The 18,511-nt window shown below is 48.8% G+C and overlaps 1 long non-coding RNA gene across 1 annotated transcript; it reads right to left on the reverse strand.

Annotated features, from left to right (window-relative positions):
• Positions 1 to 471: 471 nt before the first annotated feature.
• LOC113608211 (uncharacterized) lies at positions 472 to 18,444 on the reverse strand. The gene is made up of 3 exons (XR_003428258.1): positions 17,402 to 18,444; positions 13,947 to 14,052; positions 472 to 3,022 (listed from the first exon to the last, which is right to left on the reverse strand). It is a non-coding gene; the product is annotated as an uncharacterized LOC113608211 (long non-coding RNA).
• Positions 18,445 to 18,511: the final 67 nt, after the last annotated feature.

Genomic DNA, 18,511 nt, shown 5'->3' on the forward strand with positions numbered 1-18,511 from the left:
TAAAACTAACACAACATTGTAAATCAACTATACTTCAATTAAAAACAACAAGAAGCACAAGAGGAATACCTCTCCTCAAGAATGGAATTGTGGGGTGTTCCCTGGTGGCCCAGTGGTTGGGATTCTGGGCTTTCATTGCCGTGGCCTGGGTTCAATCCCTGGTCGGGGAACTGAGATCCCACAAGTCACACGATGTGGCCAAAAAAAGAAAAAGGAAAAAAAAAAAGAATCTAGTAGTGAGTGTACAAACTTAAAGCTATGTAACCCCACCAGGCACTATGTGAGCAAAGTCAAGGAGGGATCCAGACAGTCAAGGCACTCGGAATAGGTTGAAAGGCACAGCCTCTAGAGGCTGGCTACTCAGAGAAGAGTTCCAGAAAGTGAGGTCTGGGCCAAGCCAGAGCGGGTATACCAGTTAGGGTTTGCAGAGAAACAAACCCTAACCTACAGGAACACATACATACATATCTATAGTCATGTATATGTATATACATGTGTATATGTATATTTACACACATACACACACACACACACACACACACACAGAATGATTTCTTGTAAGGAACCGGCTCACGTGATCATGGGGGCTGACAAGTCTGAATTGTTAGGACAGACCGTAGCCTGAAAACGCAGGAGGAGCTGATACCGCGGTGTGCAGGCAGAATTCCTTCTCGGGGACACCTCAGTTGACTGGATGGGGCCCATCCACATCATCTAGGGCAATCTTCTTTACTTAAGGTAAAAGGACTGTAGATGCTAACCACACTCACAAAATACCTTCGCGGCAACACTTAGCTTTGCGTTTGATTAACCAGCTGGGACTATGACCGAGACAAGCTGACACACAAAACTAACCTCCTAGGATGCCTCCAGAGAGGGAGCAGAAAGGGAACTGCTGCTTGGGATTCAGCTCAGGGACTCTGAAATCTGTGCTGAGAGGTTTGGGGCCCGTGTCCCGGCCCCTGGAGTCGTTAAGGGTTTCCCAGGATACGGGCAGCACTGCAATCTGGAGGGAGCCTGAGGATAGACCAGGAAGAACAGACCACTGAGAAATCTGCACGAGTCCACCCAAGGGAAGGACCAGATCCCAGGCTGGTGAGAGGAGAGGAGCTGAGGGGACGGAAGAACAGCTGCAAGAGGCAGGCTGCCCAGAGGGATGGGAGGGGCGGACACAATGCTGGGAGACTGAGCCGGAAAGGACTTCCCTGTCCCCGTGGTTAGCAGAGGGAATCAAGAGGAACAGCCAGCTTGGAGGGCAGGCTGGGGAGCTTGGGTCTTGATGTCTCGAGGCTACGCGCGCTGAGACCAGCGGGGACACACAGCCACACGCAGAGCAGGAGTCAAGGTCACTATAGAGAGAAACCAGCGGTGCTGATGCGTGGTAACTGATGACGTCTCCAAGGGAGAGACCTAAAGGAGAACAGGTGGGAGAGTTGAGCCTTGAAGGGTGGCTCCAAAGAGCCCAGAAACCAAGGGGACGGAACCAGAACGTCAGGCCGTCCACAGATGCCAGCCAGGCCACAGAGGGAGTGGAGAGCCTCAGTGAGGACCAGGGTGGAAGGAAAGGCCTTCAAAATGGCAGAAGCAACACAGTGACCAAGCAGCTAGGAGGGACCCCGGGAAGCAACACGGGCTGCCCTCAGGGCTTCTCCCACGTGCAAGGGAACCTGAGAGAAGAGTTTATGGCCAAGGGCACGGGCCATGTGGTTGAGGAGGGGTGTGAGGCAGAGAGGAGAATTTTTCCCTGGAGTCAGCCCTTCTGGAGCCCTGAGGGGGCAAGCAGAGGACCCCCAGGAGACGATGGGTGGATCTGTACTAGACTTCAGTGGAAGCCTACTTAACACCTGGACACCTAGTAGGATGGAGGTGGGGCGGGGCTACTGAAAGCGGAGGAGCAGGAAGAGGGATGAAGGCAGCAGTAAACTGGGAGAAAGGTGAGGCAGGTGATCATGGGGGGCAGGGCAGGAAGACTGGGGGGAACAGAGCCTTGTTACTTGACAGAATTAAGGAGGGTGGGGGAACAGACGCAAACTGGATGATACACACACAGCGGGATACAGGATACCCAGGCTCAAGGATGAAAGGTTAGTGTAGCAGCAGTATCAGGACGTGGGCATCAACCAACACTGCTTCAGACACCTGCCGAGCACAAAAGGGGTGGTGGAAAAAGAGGTACACCTGTACCTTGAAAAAATAAAAGACTACTTTAAAAAAGAGGGTGGTGGAGGCGGGAGCCCCAGAGGATGCCAGTAGCTCACACTTCTGCATGGTGCTTAAGGCCCAGCGGACACAACTCTAGGACCTCTATATACTAATGTACGTCAAGCCTCTTAATCATCACAACCCTAAGAGATGTGGTACAATAATTATCACCATTTTACAGAGAAATAGAGGAACAGAGAGGTTAAGAGCTTGCCCAAGGCCACACGGCTAGCAAGTGGCAGAACTGGCATTCAAACTAGACAGTCAACTTAGATGTGAGAGGTTAAACGACTTGTCTGAAATAAAGCAAAAAGATAAATTCAGAACTCAAACACAAGCATATACCTATGGTGGCTGGTTTACCCACGCAGAAGCACACCAGCCTGTGTCACCCTCTGAGTAACCTGATCTAGAGGCACAAGAAGAACACTCGCCAGGAGCTCGCAAGGGCCCCTCCAGTCCTCAGCCAGGCACACTGGTTCCCAACATCCTCGCAAAGACTTGTCCTAAACTACGAGGATGTTTGCACAGGAGCCGGAGGTCTGGGGTCCCGTAGGCAGGGGCTGCAGCTTCAGGCATCGGCAGCCTGGAAAAGCTAGGAGGTCACCTGCCGGGAGAGTCCCTCACCAGCCTCATGGTCAGATTCTGGAGTTGCCGGGTGCGCTGGAAGTAGCTCGGCCAAGGGGCCCTGAAGAGACGCTTCACACCAGGGTCCCTGCCAGCAATAGGAGCCTCTGTGTCTACAGTGAGCCAGAACACGGCAGACTTGGAATCTGGAGGTTTATTGATGATCTGCTGCGTCATCTGACCTCTTAACCTGCTGAAATCCAAACTGGTCATTAGGCCAAGTCTAAACATCCAGGACAGAGAGAACGAGGGAGAGAATCTTTACCCTAAGAACAACCCTATTGTTTTTACATTTGTACCTTGCCTTGTACTGTAAAACCCTTCATCCTGCAGAAGGGTTACCCATTGCAAGATAAGAACCAAAATGTTGCTTTTGTGCTTGTCTACCCAGCCAGCAGCTCAAGGCTCAAGAAACAAGTATGCACGGTGCTGTCTTCTTGTTCTCAGCCAAAACCACTTTCCTGGGGCAAAAGATTATGGTCAACCCTCTGCACCTCTCAGCCCCCTCCCCTCCATCTTCCAGGCCCTCATCCTGCTCTCTCTGCCTCCAAGCCAACTGTCCAGCCTTTGTTCTACAGCCCAGTTCCCCTTCCCATGCCACTAGGCCTCCCCTCCCCTCCCCCTCCCCCTCTTCTCCCTCTTCCCCCCCTCCCGCCTCCCCCCCCTCCCCCCCCTCCCCCCCCTCCCCCTCTTCTCCCTCCTCCCCCTCTTCCTCTTCCTCCCCCTCTTCCTCCCCCTCCCTCTCTTCCTCCCCCTTCCCCCCTCTTCCTCCTCATCCACCTCCTTCACCTCCTCCACCATAGCTTTTCTCAGGACTAGCAGCTGACAGGGAAAGGAGAAGAGTGAGCTCTATTCCGGCAGGAGGAGCCTGGAACAGGGCAGGAGGGAAGCAGCAGGGAGTCCCCAAAGATAAGAGAAAGGCATCAGAGCCTTCCTTGGGCCTTCTTGCTGGTAACCCAAGCTGCCTCTTCAGTGACGCCCACAGCAAGTGGCAGCCCCTGGCTGCCATGCCCACACATCACAGAATGGCAAGTTGCCCAAGATGCAGAAGTGTGTCCGGGGCCAGTGTGATGTGTGTGTTACTGGACCTCTCAAGGTGATTCACAGGGCAACGGACACGTGCTTTCTATTTAAGAGACGTGTATCTATTTTTACAATCACCTTCTGTTTACAGGAAGGTAAATACTCGTTTTCATGCACGGTCATGGAAGAAAGTTTCCTGTTAAAATAAATTTTCTAAGTGAAAACTGTGCGCCGCTTTAAAGAAAAGCAGAAAGTAAGTAGTAATTGCATGGGTAGAATGCAAATATGGCAAAAGCCGCAAAGGCGATAAGTAAATGACTGATGATTGGTGATTCTGACATTTACTGCATAGATATGGACCCATCCCATAGACCCACTTTGGTCCTCGGTTAATTGAGAATAGGTCAGACTCACAAACCATTTTCTTTCTTTTTTTTTTCTTTTAATATTTATTTATTCATTATTTATTTTTGGCTGTGTCGAGTCTTCATTGCAGCACGTGGGCTCAGTAGTTGTGGTGCGCGGGCTCAGTAGTTGTGGCGTGTGGACTCAGTAGTTGTGGCGTGCGGGCTTAGTAGTTGTGGTGCACAGGCTCAGTAGTTGTGGTGCACAGGCTCAGTAGTTATGGCTCACGGACTCAGTAGTTGTGGCGTGTGGACTCAGTAGCTGTGGCGTGTGGGCTCAGTAGTTGTGGTGCACGGGCTCAGTAGTTGTGGTGTGTGGGCTTAGTTGCCCCACGGCATGTGGGATCTTAGTTCCCCAACCAGGGATGGAACCCGCATCCCCTGCATTGGAAGGCGGATTCTTAACCACTGAACCACCAGGGAAGTCCCCTCACAAACCATTTTCAATTCAGTGGACAAATATTTTCCAAGAGCCTTTGCCGTGTCCAGGACCGTACGAGTCACACAGAAAAGGGAACCTCCCACAGCCACCCCTGACTTCGGGTAGCTTTCAGTTAACTCGTTGGGAAGAACAGGTCTACACTCGAGGAAACTGCTAGAGAACGGAACAGAAGTGTGTAAGAGAGGGAGGCAGACTTGAGCAGTGCGGGGGGAACAAGAAAAGGGAGCCCAGGATTCACTGGGGTGACTCCAAGGTGAGGCTCAGGATGGGTCATGGAGATCTCAATCCGTTCTGAGGAGCCTGGAATGTTCCCTCTGCTCCAACCTCATCACCTGGATCCCAAGAGTCACTCCAGACCCTGGTGACCTTGTGGCAGTGAAAGTCTTCCCCAGAGGACCTCACTTCTAAAGGTGTGAGGAAAGGGCGGACACCAGCAAGTCACGTCCTGGGCGGCTCTATAATCCTGACAGCCACCTGCGGAGTCCACACAGCAAGGCTCCTCTGTGGTGGCACGGTGGACCTCGGCACCCTCTAGCCAGGCTCCGCCTACTCTCTGCTTTCCTGTGTGGTTCCCTTGGCTCTCAAACTCCTGATGCTGTCTTCTCTGTGGTGCCTGGGGAGGACCATCTCCCTTCCCAGTCTGAAGCTGACCTAGGAACCCAGAGAGCTGGGTGTAGCTGAGTGGGGAGAGAGGCAGACTCACAACTGCTGCGTTTCCCTCCAACTCTTGAGAGTTGACACCTTTGGGTACCTCTTGGTGCCCTGATTCCAGTGAGGCTCCATCTTAGGGAACTGCTCCCCCAGCCATATCCACAGAGTCCCAGGGTGGGTACCCGTCCATGAGATCACATCCCACGGCCCTACCCCCTTGACCACGAAGCATCAGAGCAGAGATCTGAGCCAATCAGATTCTCCCCCTGGAATTAGGAACTTTTTGGAATTTGGAATTACAACAGAGAGATTCCAGCTCACTCTGGGCTGATCTCTGGATGGCAGAGATGCAAAACTCTACAGTTAGGTGAGGCCATCTTTGGCCACGTGGCGCAGAAATGCAGAGAAAGTGGATCCGCAGAGAGAAGCAGAGATGTAAGGCAAAAAGAGATAAGCCCTAACAAGCCACGCTCTCCCTCAGCCTTTGCCCAAGTGTTTTTGCTGCCACAATGCCCTCCTCTCCCTCCCTCTCTAAGATAACTGCACAGGATTCAAGGGTTCCATAATGCTTAACAGTGAAATTCATGATATGGACAGAATGTTTGTATCTCCCAAAATTCATATGTGGAAACCCTAACCCCTGGTGGAAAGGTTATTTGGAGGTGAGACCTTTGGGAGATAATTAGCATAGATGAGGTCATGAGGGTGAAGCATCCCATGATGGGATTAACGCCCTTAAAAGAAAAGACCACAGAGCCTACCCTCTTTCTTTCTCTCTCCCCACCATGTGAAAACACAGCAAGGAGATGGCCATCTACAAGCCAGGAAGAGGGCCCTCAGCAGAACCCAGCCAGGCTGGCACCCTGATCTCAGACTTCCCAGCCTCCAGATCTGGAAGAGAATAAATATCTGTTGTTTAAGCCGCCCAGTCTATGGTATTTTGTTTACAGCAGGCCTTTGCCCTGGCCGTTGGCCTTAAATTTCTCATCTACTGCCACTTTCCCCATCACTCACTAGACCTCGGCCACACTAACCACCTTTCAGTTCTTCGAACAAGTCAACCTTAGTTCCAACCTCAGGGCCTTGGTTCTTACTCTGCTTCTGGCTGGGAGTAGCCTCCCTCTGTCTTCATACGGTGGGCTTTTTCATGTCATTCAGATTTTTATAGAAATAATCCTTATTCAGAGAAGCCTTCTCAGACCACGCTCATTGACACAGGCCCTTAGACACTCTATTTTCTCATTACTTTATGTGCAGCATGAGACGAGCTACCTTGCCCATCTTATTCACCACCATATCCCACAAAGCCCAGCCCAGCACCCAGCACAGCAAAGGTGTCCATCGGATATTTGTTGAATAAATGACTGAGACACAAAGAGTCTGGCCTCCACGAGTCCAGACAGAGAGCCAGACTGTGGGTGGAAAAAGGGAAAGGGTGACACTGGCAGAGGGTACCACCATTAGCCTGGTCTGCGTTCAAAAGTTTCCCAGTCAGCAAACCAGCTCACGCAAGCCCTCCTAAGGAAACACAGTGCAGAACTCGGGAAATGTAGCCCAGGGCTGGTCAAAAGACAGTCATACTCTAAACTATGCACGACCAGATTTTGTGGACCACGTGTTTTATCTTTGACCGTACTTATGGAAAGATTATTCAAGAACATCGTGAACACACAAAAATAAATCTTTAAAAATATCATTTTGATGACACACACATACGAATGAAAGATTTTTCTCTTTTTACTATAGCATTCCATTAAGGCATTTTGAAAAAGCAAATGTGCTAAGTAACGGCACACGATAACCTGCAAATAAAAATGGACCCAGTTGCTACCCACACAGCTGACCCCAGATGAAACCCACCCCAGTCTCACCATCAACCAAGGCAGAAGGAGGGGGCAGCTCGCCAACTCTGTTTCCTGTCCTCTGAGGACCTGATAGCGTCCAAAGCAACAGAAGGTCACGGTTCTTACTCACACTGGGATGTGGGTCAGAGAGTGGCCACAGCCACCACTGCCTGCTTTGATCACTGGGGCAAACAATGGCTGTTCAGTGAGTGCCAGGTACCAAAAGCCAGGCATGTGACGCGCTATCTCACGTAATCCTACAACGACCCTGTGAAGCGCACGTTATTATCCTTGAACTTATGTTGAGAAGCCTGAGGCTGCTCGACATAAATTCAAGCCTCAACAGAGAGGCTAAGTAACTTGGCTGAGGTCACACAGCTAACTGGCATCAAGGCTGAGATTTGAAGGCCACACTGCCTAGATCCCTACCTACCCAAGAGCTGTCCCTCCCCTCCACACTCCATAGATTAGCTCTCCTTACCCTTCTTCATCTCCACCATCAGTAACTGACGTCAAGGGCCCAACACCTTCCTCTTTTCTGTCCCTCCTAAACACCCAGCACCGGCCAGCCTGCAGTGACCTTCACGAGGTTGATGATGATGGACCCAGGCTTCTTGCAGAGCATCCCCTTCTGGTCCGCCTCTCCCTCTCTCTCCTTCTGCCTTATCCCCCGAGGGCTCTTTTCTCATCAATTATCAGCCCTCTTGCTTTAGTTTCGTATGCCTAATTTATCTTGTTACCCACTTCTTTTTGTTTGTTACCTAGCCAAAAAACAAGAAGAGTGGGCTTCCCTGGGGCGCAGTGGTTAAGAATCCGCCTGCCAATGCAGGGGATACGGGTTCGAGCCCTGGTCCGGGAAGATCCCACATGCCATGGAGCAGCTAAGCCATGTGCCACAACTACTGAAGCCTGTGCACCTAGAGCCCACAACAAGAGAAGCCGCCACAATGAGAAGCCCGCGCACCGCAACGAAGAGTAGCCCCCATTCACTGCAACTAGAGAAAGCCCACGCACAGCAACAAAGACCCAACGCAGCCAAAAATAAATAAATAAATTTAAAACATAAAAAACTTAAAAAAAAAAACAAGAAGAGTCTAAAAAACATTCTTTGGCTTCCTTTTAGATTGTAATCTTACCTTAGTTCCTGTGCATTTCTTTCTTCTGAGGACTTTCTTTTACTTTTCTCTCTTTTACTTCTTCCTACTTCTTCTGCCTCTCAAGGTTTTAAGGTCTTAAGGAGAAAAAAATATATACATATATATATATTTGTGTGTGTGTGTATATATATATATATATATATATATATACACACACACACACACACACACACACACACGGGCACTGGATTCCTCTGGCCATCAGGCTAAGTTCACTTTGTTCATCATCAAAATGAAAGTGTTTTGCAACATGATGTATAATACTTATTATTCACTGGTGGGGATGGCGAAGTGGGTTCTGACTTCAGAACAATAATAAAATACAAAGATCTGGCAATCTGAATACCCAAGTTCAAATCTGGACTTGACCCTTCCAGCTGTATGTGCCTTGGACAAGAATCTCTGAGCTTGAGGTTTTCATCTGTAAAATGGGAATAATAATTCTACTCCCTCCCAAGGCTGTAGAGAGGTTTAAAAAAGCCGTGTATATGAAAGCACTTTCAACCTAGAAATAATTTCAGCAAAAAGCAGTATGGAATCAGGGGCTTGGCCAAACTATGAAATGCCACAAGAAAGGGGAGGTTGCTGTTGAATTGTGCATTGGATATCGCACCTGGGTGGCCCACTAACTCTTTACATCCACGACCTTTCCCCCAAACGGGGTTTCCTCTCTGGAAGTCCCAGTTCTGCTAGTGGAACCAGAAGGCATTTCATCATTCAATAACCACACACACACTTAATCTGCTGTGAGTCAGGGACTGCAGTGGGTGCCAGGGATTTGACATTGTACTTGCCGAACAATGTCCTCTCCGTCAGGGCCCTTATAATGCATTTTGGATGGAAAAACAGTAAGACAACAAACAATGAAAATAAATTAATAAACAAGATAATAACTGATCAAGGCCCCTGATTTGCAGGGACAGCCTGCATGAAGGCCCTAAGGCAGGAAAGAGGTTGGCTTATTTGTAGTATAGAAAAAAGATGCTGGAAGGGAATGAGTGAGGGGGTGGTTCCCCTGAGGTCTGCAAAATCACCAGGGCCAGATCTTACAGGGCCTTCCGGTCCGTGGTCCGGAGTGTGGATTGGATTCTAAGGAGGCCTCTGGAGTCAAGCGATGGAGTGATAGGATTGGGTTGAGGGTTTATTTTTGTTGGTTGCTTGGTTTGGTCGTTTTTTTTTTTATCAGTCTGGCCACAGTGCAGAGAATTAGGATTGGAGAGAGTGTTGGTGAGCGAAAGTGGAAGCAAGAGAGCAGATAGTCAGCTCCACGGTAGGACAAGACAGAGATGACTGAGGCTTGGATGGTGGAAATGGAGAGAAGCGAACAGAATCGACAGGTATTTTGGAGTCAGAAACAACACAAATTGGTGATGAGTTACATACAGAGGTGTGAAGGGAAGGAGAAAATGGCTCATTTTCATAACAAAGAGGACTCCTGGGATTTTTTTTTTTTTTGCTAGAGCAACGAGAAAAGCAGTGATAGCACTGACTGAGATGGGGGTGGGAGATGGAAGAGAAGTGGAAGAGCACGGGGCAGGTGAAGGGGGAACTGGTAAAAGAGAGGTAAAAGAGAGGCTTAGGGACTTCCCTGGCGGTCCAGTGGTTAAGAGTCTGTCCTTGCAATGCAGGGGGCGTGGATCCGATCCCTGGTTCCGTATCCCTGGTTGGAGAACATGTAAGATCTCATATGCCACGCGGTGCGGCCAAAAAAAAAAAAGGAGAGAGAAAGGCTTAAACTTCCATCATTTTCCCCATCTACCCCTCAAGTGCAAAAGCTGGTTATCTTGCCAGTTTGTCCCCCACAAGCTTGTAAAAATTGCCTCTACCTTCGCATCTCCAATTTGCCACGTGACTTCTCAAGGTGTTTCCCCCCTGGAGGTCTCCTCCTCCAAATCATCTCTGCACCCTCACTAGCCCCACAACCTCTGGACTTTCTGGAATGGGGAGTAACACACTCATCTTTATTGTTTAAGACTTCTGCATTGGGTTTTCTGTTACTTGCAGATGAAGACAGACACACCAGGCCCTCGGGATCAAATCCCAGTCAACGTTCGGCCAAGAGTCCTCTCCTCCAAAACACCATCCTTCCCTGCCACACCAGGCCACCCAGGTCTCCATCCTGCCTGCTCTCACTCACTCCTCTGGGCCTCTGTGCATGTTGGTCCAGCTGCCTGGGATGCTTTTTCTCCCTGTTTCCACCTTCTAAATGCCTCCTAACCATTCTTCAGTTCCTGTTCTTTAAGCGAATGTAAAAACTAAACATTTTTCATCTTTGACACCTTTTATGAGGTGTCAACCATTGAGGGGTCAGTGATTGAGGGCAACCATTCTCTTAGTTCCCATAGTACCCTGCCCTCATCTCCATCATAATGCCAACCACACAGTGCTGTAAAAATTATTATTTCCTCCTCTCTAAATTTGTACTGCTGTAAGGGCAGTGTCTGGGTTTATCTCTTCCTTGCTGTCCAGTATGCAACACGGGGTCTAACACACAGACACACACAAGAGTTGACTGAATGACTGAATGTCAGTGGGTTAGTGCTATAGACTGAACGTTTGTGTCCTCCCCAAATTCATATGTTGAAAGCCTAACCCCCAGTGTGATGGTATTTGGAGGTGGGGTCTTTGGGAAGTAAGTAGGGTTAGATAGGTTATGAGGGTCAGACCCTCATGATGGGATTCATATCTTTATAAAAAGAGGAGGAGATATGAGATGGATCTCTCTCTCTCTCTGTCTCTTTCTCTCTCTCAATATATCTCTCTCCCCCTCTCTCCCTCTCTTTATGCATAATTCAGGGAAGCAGGCCTCCACTAAGAACCCAATCACGTTGGCACCCTGATCTCAGGCTTCCAGCCTCCAGAACTATGAAAAAGAAATATTTGTGGGAATTCCCCGGTTGTCCAATGGTTAGGACTCTGCACTTTCACTGCCGAGGACAAGGGTTCGATCCCTGGTCAGGGAACTAAGACCTCGCAAGCCGCGCAGTGTAGCCAAGAAAAACAGAAAGAAAAAATGTTTGTCATTTAAGCCACCCAGTCGATGCTACTCTGTGATGGCAGCCCCAGCAGACTAAGACAAGTAGGTTCTAAAGTCTTCAAACAAAGTAAAAATCTTGAATGGTCAAAATTAATCTTAAAAATCCTGCCTACCACACATAAAACACAGTATCCATGTTTTTATTATACATAATTCTTATCCCCACTGAATTTTGAGAAGTACTGAGTTCCACTAAAGGGGAGAATAAACAGAGAGGTTAGATGACAATGTCTGTCATTCAAAGCCCCCCACTGTAAAACAGGCATCAATCCTTAACAGGGAGTTTTAAGGAAGATGGTGTGGGGGAACGGCTTCTTCACTGGCTCCTTCTACACTGGCTCCTGCTTGCCTGAAGGAGTTTACTTGATTTTTGTTTTAATATTCTCGTCTATAACCTCAGCCCCCAGTACAGCAGGAAAAAACTGTCATCATCATTTGGTCCAATGAAGCCTTTTTCTTTTTCTGAGTAATTTACAGAAATAATAATAAAGGGACAGCTTTTAAATTTTTATTACAAAATAATAATTTAAACATAGCAGGGACTTCCCTGGTGGTGGTCTACTGGTTAAGACTCCACGCTCCCAATGCACGGGGCCCAGGTTCGATCCCTGGTCGGGGTCGTAGATCCCGCACGCTACAACAAAGATTCCGCACACAGCAAAGACGATCCTGCATGCCACAACTAAGACCAGACGCAGCCAAAATAAATAAATATTTCAAAAATAAATAAATAAATATAGCAAATTGTCATTCCCTATTTTCCTGACTTTGAAGGTATATAAACTCAAAATGAGCAACATTCTCTACATGCAACTAACTATTCATCAGCTGAACCAGGGGCAGATCCAACTCACAAATACTAATTTCAGATTTCAAGTAAATCTCTAATACGTTCTAATTTATTGTTATTTCTGGTTCTTCTTGCACTTGCATCATAAAACTAGTACTTTTCAAACCTTTGAGGGGTTGTAATTCTCCTAAAGAGAAGACGGGCATCTTCTTTTCTCCATAATTGCAAAGCATTTTCTTTCTTACATGTATAAACACTAGTAAGAATATTCTTTGGATCACCTTTGTAAACACACCCGACTTCATCATTTGTCCCTTTCAAACTGTATCAAGGAAATTTTGCTAAACAAACACCACAAGAGGTACAAGAAGATTGGCCTCCCCTTCTTTGAGCAAAACAGGACAGTCCAGGTTCTTGTTGCAAAATACTGGGTGATGAAATCATTCTTGTTGAATGACTAACTGGATGAGAATACCGTATTTTTTGTCCTCAAAAATATATTGTTTATTGATCGATTCTGGAGTGTGAGAAAATTGATCCAGATTGTTGTATGGTAAAACTCGGAGTCTGAGACTCTGCTTACAGAGTGAATTTTACAGTTAACATCAGAGTCAACGTCACTGCTGTCCCTTCTGATTTGTCTAACTACTGTAAAACATTTTCCTTTGTCAATTTTCTTCTCTTCACCATTTTGTGCAGGCAATGAAAAATTCTGTATTCTCCATGGCATGCAATGAAAGTGATAATAAAACTACAAAGATGATGTCCTCGGGGCTTCCCTGGTGGTGCAGTGGTTAAGAATCCACCTGCCAATGCAGGGAACACGGGTTCGAGCCCTGGTCTGGGAAGATCGCACATGCCGCGGAGCAACTAAGCCCATGTGCCACAACTACTGAGCCCACATGCCACAACTACTGAAGCCCGTGCGCCTAGAGCCTGTGCTCCACAACAAGAGAAGCCACCGCAATAAGAAGCCCGTGCACCACAACGAAGAGTAGCCCCTGCTCGCCGCAACTAGAGAAAGCCCGTGCGCAGCAACGAAGACCCAACACAGCCAAAAATAAAATAAAATAAAATAAATAAATTTATTTTTAAAAGAAGATGGTGTCCTCTATCCTCTTTTATACCTTCTTGAAAGATGATGTAATACTCTAAGCAATGTAATAAGAAAACTGAAGGGTGATGCAATCGTGATGATTTATTTCACTGTTGCATCAACCTTCTGGATGGTGATTCCATCATTCTTCCATTTTCTTATTATTTTAGTATTTTTAGCATAATTGGCAATAATTGATGGGTAATGATGAAATAATTCCTAGGATGATAAAATGGAAAACATTTCAAGATATAAGAAAAATCAGATCACTAAGATCCCGTGAAGTCTTAGATTCATAAATGGCTCCAATGGTCCCATATGGTACATTCAAGATAGAATGAGTTTTATTCCATTCTTGTTAAAAAGTAAATGTTCTCTTTGATCTTTGAAAAATTTCCTTTCAAAAGAGCCAAAGTCATGATATATAAAACTTTACAAATAGTTAGAACTGCTCAGAAAAAAAAAACTCAAACACTAAAATTGAGTCCCATGGACCCGGATGGTATACTGATGGTTAAATCACATTAATAGATGTGGTCATTTCATGAAAATTTTCAAAATCTGACTCCCTGGTAAACTGCCCCACAAAAAGACCCTTCCCTTACCCATAGTTCTAGGACCAAACCCAGTCAGAGAGAAAGCTCCGTAGTATTCCAAGACCATAGATGCTCACCTCTGGGCTCCACCAGCACTCCCCACGGAGATCACGCTGCTCCTGGCCTGGGACGTTTTCTCCTAGAGTCTGTCTCCACACACAGTGCGGAAGCAAAAATCATGACCTGAGGAAAACGGAGACGACTTCTGGAATACTCCGCAGGCTTCAGAGCAAGGCATTAACAAAACTCAGACCACAATCAGACACCGAACTTTACTGCTTTACATTCTTTCCAGTAAATGGATTTATTGTGAGGAGACAGTGGTCCTATTCTCTTGGGGTTTTTTTAAATTCTTTTTCATCTCTTGTGTTTCCAGTCAGTCCATGACTATGGTTTGACAGTTAATCTACAACACAGAGGAAATGTCCAATTCACAAAAGTGGTGTATTCCAAACCTTTGGAAGTCGGTTGTTTCGGGAACTCAGAATATTTTCTCCTTAAATAAACAATATTATAAATGATGGTGAGGTTTCCAGACCAGCCCCACAAAAGCCCTCTTAACTCATAATGTTGTTGGGGCCCTGGACTTTTACGGTGAAAATTAGTAGAGAGCAATTTTGTTGTAGTACCAATAAACAAACTCAAATATGGAAGATATAGTCTCCTTTCTCCTGAATTCTATTTAATGAAACCACTGGTTTAATGAAAGGAGATAAAGGGAAAGACAGAGACATTTTAGGGAGGGACCTCTACTTATAAGAATTTCGGAGCCTTATAGCAGCATTCTATTGTTATTTTGTCTGTCCAGTTTCACTTGGATACCTTTTTTTCATTTTCCCTCATAGAGGCATGACACAAAGGAGCCATGATGAGGGTAGATTTGGGGCTCACAGCAAAGGATGGGGGAGGAAAAGCAAAAAGTTTGAGAGAGATTTTCTTGATGGGGCGATTAAAGTACGTCGTTGCAAGGGGGAGATTGCCTAAATCGGTATTAACTGATTTGCTAAGGAAATTGAGGAGCAGGTGGAAGACCCAGTATTAGTGCCCTAGGCCCTTGAGCCAGGGAGAGAGAGTCCACTATTTGGTCAGACAGTTCCCTCTCTAACCATAAGGTGGCGCCGTCAGCCCAGACAGTCGGCCCCAAGGGGGCGTGGCTTGCAGGAGGAAGAGCTCTCCACGAGGAAGCCACGTTTTCCACTCTGGCTTTGGAACTCAGACAGCCTGGACCAGACACCAAGTATCAACCTATGCGATATTGCCTCATCATCCAACAACTTCCCATCCTCCAAGGCCCCACCTGCTCATACCTTCCCATCCTCCAAGAATACCTTTCTAGGCATAGCAACCCACATCAAGATTCCAACTCATTACTTCCCACTCCTCTCATCCGTATCCCCCTTCACAGTGTCAGCACTGGACCCCTGACCTTTTCCTAACTCCAAAAGGGAATCTAGTCTAAGAGGGTCCTGGAGGTTCATCCTTAAATGCCATCAGGATGTGAAAACAAGATCTCTGGTGAGCACAGATTTGTCACAAAGGCCCCACAACAAGGCCCCAGATGGCAGCTTTATCTTCCACTTGAATACCAAACTGGGCAACCCCTATTCCCGATACAAAACGCACCATATCTCCTCCCTTCATTTACCCCTGCTGGTCCTCCCTCCTGTGATACCCTCTGTTCCTTTTCTACTTGTCAGTATCCTCTCCCCTTTCAAAGTCTAACTCGAATTAACCTACTTATTGTTTGGATTGAACTGGTGGAGTTAGAGAGGAAAACTTGGGTTCCACGCATTAACCACAGAAGCCCCAGGATGTCACGAGGTGAGCCTGCCTCATCCTTTCCACTGCCAGTTGGGTCTTAAACTGAGAAGGAGGGTCCGGCCAGCCAAGACTCCCTGCTGAGCCTCAGGGCAATACCAGCTGGACTGTCCTTGCATCTCCCAAGTCTCAATGCCCACCTAGAGAGACACCAAAGCTGCAAGCACAATGCGTGGCCCAGTATCTATTCTCAATTCATGTTTCCTTTATTATAATAATAATAATAATTACTACCATTATTACTGCCCCTTCCCCACTCCCTACTGTCACCAGCCGCAGTCTGCCAAACCAGTCCTGAGTTACAGAGCTAGAAGAAGGAACGAGGGGAGATCACGACACAGTCACCAGCCTGAGCTCCCCTCCCCACTTCCACCCCAGGCCTGTGGCCTAGACTGGTAATCCCAGGAAACTGCCTCCCGATTCTGCAGAATTTTCTCAGCCCTGATGGGACGGACTGGGGTGGGCATTCTTCTCTGGATGTCTGGCCCTGGCCAAGTGGCCTGACGATAAAACTTTTAAGAACTGGTACCTGTAACTTGCAACACCTCAAATACAGTTCACTACTTTCCTTTTAGTTCTGAAGGGACAGGTGGCTCAGGTAGGAGACAAGGTAGGAGACCAGAATGTCCCCTGTGAGACTGGAGCAAAAAGCCCCAAGATGAATGTTTCCATTATGCAGGTCCTCTGAGGGCAGCCCCAGGGCTTCATGGTGGCAAAAGGCCATGCCCCAGCTCTGGGAGGCAGGAGCCCAGAGACCTCCATCTGCCTGGCCCCTGATCCAGGCGGCCGAGGAGACTCCGAGAGTCTTCATCCAACAAAGGTCGGCTTGCTCCCACCCTGTGGACCTCTCCTATTTCTGTGGCTCAAAGAACCAAGAGACCAGATGCCCTTTTAAATGCCAATATAGCTCATGCTCTCACCTACAGAAAAGGCTCTCCAAGGAAAGAAAACCTACCCAGGTAATTCAGAGGCTTATGGAGTTCGTGAGGCCAGACTGCTGCCGGGGTTTTTTTTTGTTACGTTTTGTCTTTTCAGGATCTACAGGAGACGGTGTTTCATAAACTAATAAAGGAAGTTAACTACGCAAACAAAAGCAGGGTGGGAAATGCTAACCACCTATTTGAATGTACTTGTACCCCACCTCCTTCCCCCAAAGCTCTGAGGCTGCAAGAAGTAATTGTTATTGGAATCATGGGCATGAGTGGCCAGTTTCTTGCCACTGCTGCAGACTCGGACCCTCAAAGTGACCATTTCCCTGGGCTCTGAAATCGGGTGGGGATGGTGGACAGCAGGTCCCAGGCGCTGCAACCCCGGGGAGAGCCCACCCGAAGGCGCCTTCCCCACCCCCTCCTTTCATTCCTCCCACCTCAAGGCCACTGGATGCGCTGGACAGCCGCGGCCAGAGGCGGCCACCCTGCCCCCACCCCCCTTCCTAATGCCCTCGTGCATCCGGAACCCTGGGAAGGGAGCTTTGGAAGCCGAACGGCGGCCGGAGGATGACCCGGCCCCAGCGTCTCCGCACCCCCTCCCCCAACCGTGTCACAAGGCTGCCCCAACGAGGCTCGCAGTGCGCCCCGCCGCGGAGACCCAGGGCCGCGTCGCCACGGGCAGTGGGTGACGAAACCTCCCCGGCGAATTACCGCAGAGGGCAGGGAGCAGAGCGGGGCCGAGGCCGGGGCCGGCGCGGGGGGTGGGAGCTGGTACCCGGGCTCACCTGTTCTCCAGGAGGAGGATGGAGACGGCGGGGGAGGGGCGAGGGCGCGTCAACCCGGGGTGAGTGGCGCGGCGCTCGCGTCCCCGCCCTCCCCCAGCCCTGCAAGCCCCCAGAGCAGCGCCGTCGGACTGACGGTGCCCGGAGCAGTTCCTGTCCCCAGCCCAGGCGCCGGGGAGACGTGAGCGTGCACACGTACACACACAGCGGGGGAAGAGGCGCTCCGAGCGGCGCCCAACTTTCTCCCTGCTTCCGCAGGCCGGGGGAGAAAGCGGTCGGGGGCAATCCAGCCCCGGCCGTGCTTGGGGAGGGAGCTCGAACAAGGAAAAGAGACGGAGAGAATTTCCTTGGGTTTTGTTTTTAGGGTTTGGGGAGAATTTTTTGACCTTTTCCATCCGATGAATGAAGAGTAAAGGGAACCAGAATGGGGTGGCGAGTAGCGCTTTGAGAAAATGGAAGAGTATGTTTGGAGACGCGTAAAGTTGCCTTTCAAGCTCCAGCCTCTGAGGCACGCGATGCTCCTCGGCGGGCTGACTCAGGGCTGCCTGGGCCTCCCAGCCCCGCGCCTGGAAATGATGCAGGTCCAGTCAGTCACCTGGATCCCTGCAGCCCAGCCCGGAATCCGTCTGGACTGAGGGAGGGGCGAGAATCTGGCACGAAGGCCCACCAAAGAGGGGCGAAAAGAGGAAGATGGGGCAGTCGCTCAGGCTAAGTCCTATATCTAGTGCTCTGATCCTATCTTAAATAGTTTGAGGGATTTTTTTTTTAATGCAAAGCGTCACAACGCCAGGAATTCCCATATGTGTCCAGTTTGGCCCCAGCATCACTGTATCCAGGAAACTTCTCCAATCCTCGGGGCTGGGAATCTCAAGTGAATTCCAACAGGCAGAAAGAGGAAACTTTCCCAGCCCGATGCGGGTGTGATGCGAGTCAGGAGACCGGGCGGACGCTGTCCCAGCGCAAACTGTCCCCTCTCGCCCTTCTTTAGCTGCAACCGGAGCTGGAATTCGCTTTTATTTTTTTAAGTCCGTTCGGCCATTGCCCTCGAGCACCCGCACACGCGCATGCATCTCCGGCCGCGCTCTCACACACTCACACACGCACGCAAACGCG

This window comes from Aethalodelphis obliquidens, unplaced genomic scaffold (assembly GCF_003676395.1).
Source record: "Aethalodelphis obliquidens isolate GAN/ISIS:26980383/991018 unplaced genomic scaffold, ASM367639v1 scaffold52, whole genome shotgun sequence".
Lineage (NCBI taxonomy): Eukaryota > Metazoa > Chordata > Mammalia > Artiodactyla > Delphinidae > Aethalodelphis > Aethalodelphis obliquidens.